Genomic DNA, 2,322 nt, shown 5'->3' on the forward strand with positions numbered 1-2,322 from the left:
GGTCTTTAGTGCAGGTGTTAGGGCACTTAGGACAGCACAAAAGGTGAGCCATAGTTTGTGGTGATACTCCACACTCGCAATCATCGCAACCATCAACCAGCCTATCCTGACTAATGTATTTAATTATTATTACTTGTCATTATCACAATATATAACAATCATCTTTTACTAAAAGTTCAAAATTTCCTTGTAAAGTAAATTAAAAACATTGGACGTGGGTAATTTATTTTTTACGAAATGGCAACGCAGGGTCCTTGAAGCCTTGAAATGCTAGCTGTCAGTTTTGAGCATACCTGGTTTTCTTACACCATGGTTTTCACCATCCCAAATATTTTTTGATTGCCTGGGAGATATTGCTGGATTAATAAGGCTGTTAAAATGCTATTGTGCCCTGGCATGAAACGAATAACGCATAGAAATAGATTTCTGCACGCTTCAGCAAATGTCTGTGTAAACTCTTGTATTATGAGCTATTATAATGTTTAAGAACTTAGGTATGGTCACGAGTACCAATATGTATATACTTGATACCATGTCACATTAACTTTTTTGACAAACGAAACCGTAAGTCTCATTAAATGTCAAATATGATAGTGCGACAGGGTTCTAAAGTGGGTACACGATATTGCTCATGACTGCACGTGAAATTTTTGTTTTTATGCTCTGCTCCACTGCGGGTTGGTGGAAGTGTTTTTACGGCTAATAGCCGGGACCAACGGCTTAACGTGCCCTCCGAAGCATGGAATCATCTTACTTTTTCGGACAAGCCTAAAAAGTCCTTACCAAACAAAGGACAGTCTCACAAAGTGATTTCGACAATGTCCACATCGGGAATCGAACCTAGCCCTGATCGTGAGCCTAACGCTCTAACCACGGAGGCTGTTGCTGGAGCAGGAAGAGTTAAAAAAAAATAATTGTTATACAAAGTTCTCAAACAAACCTTGACTACAGGAATTTTGGTTATTTGACGCCACGTTTGGAGTTGCGGGCGTGATCTGTCTGCTGATAGACTTGTAATAAAAGGACGACTCAAGTGATAATAATGTTTACACATGCTGGAGTGATTGTCCCAAAAATGTGCAATGAAGAATCCAGACCACATTCCCCAAACCAAATACAGATGGCGGTGTACACTTTTAACGTGATAATTAATTCATCATCACCAGCCCATTAACGTCCCCACTGCTGGGGCACGGGCCTTCCCTACGGATGGATAGGGAGATCGGGCCTTAAACCATCACGCGGGCCCAGTGCGGATTGATGGTTATTAACGACTGACAATGCAGCCGGGACCAACGGCTTAACGTGCCTTCCGAAGCACGGAGGAGCTCGAGATGAAAACTTTTTTTTTGTGGTCACCCATCCTATGACCGACCTCTGCGAAAGTTGCTTAACTTCAACAATAGCAGACCGAGCGCGTTTACCGCTGCGCCACCGAGCTCCTCATCCAAATATCAAGCAACAATTATTTTTATCTATGCCTCTGCCATGACTTTGTATTTTTGAATAACTATGTACAGTCATGAGCAATATAATGTACCCACTTTAGGACTCTGTCGCACTAACATATTTGACATTTAGTGAGACTTACGATTTAATTTGTTAAAAAAGTTAATGTGACATGGTACTAAAGTGTATATATTAATGCTCGTGACCGTACCCGAGTAATGAGAAAATTGGTAATTAATTATCACGTTAAAAGTGTACGGTCACGAGCATTAATATGTATACACTTTGGTACCGTGTCACATTAACTTTTTTAACAAATTAAATCGTAAGTCTCATTAAATGTCAAATATGATAGTGCGACAGGGTTCTAAAGTGGGTACATGATATTGCTCATGACTGTACATAGTTATTCAAAAATACAACGCAATTGCAGAGGCATATATGAAAAGAATTGTTGCTTGATATTTGGATCAGATGTGGTATAAAATTATGTTGCTTCTCTTTGTTTTGATCAGAATAATAATGGGTGGAAGATGTGTGAACAGGGTGAGAGCCTTCAGCGGTCCCCATTTGTCCGGCCAAGTAGTTAATGCCATCTGCGGCAAATGTACAATAAGTCACGTCAAAAAAGAAGATGTGTGCCTGGGTGTAATAACAAGGGTCATCGTTTATACCCGAAAACAAAGATAAAAGATGCATTTACGTCTGTTATCAATGAAATTAGAAGGTTACGAAGGCGACACTGTACAGCTTTTTTTTTTACGTGACTTATTGTAGATTTGCCGCAGATGGCATTAACTACTTGGCCGGACAAATGGGGAGCGCTGAAGGCTCTCACCCGGTACAACGTTTAAGACAACAGGCCTGAGGGTG

Source organism: Pectinophora gossypiella, chromosome 27 (assembly GCF_024362695.1).
Source record: "Pectinophora gossypiella chromosome 27, ilPecGoss1.1, whole genome shotgun sequence".
Lineage (NCBI taxonomy): Eukaryota > Metazoa > Arthropoda > Insecta > Lepidoptera > Gelechiidae > Pectinophora > Pectinophora gossypiella.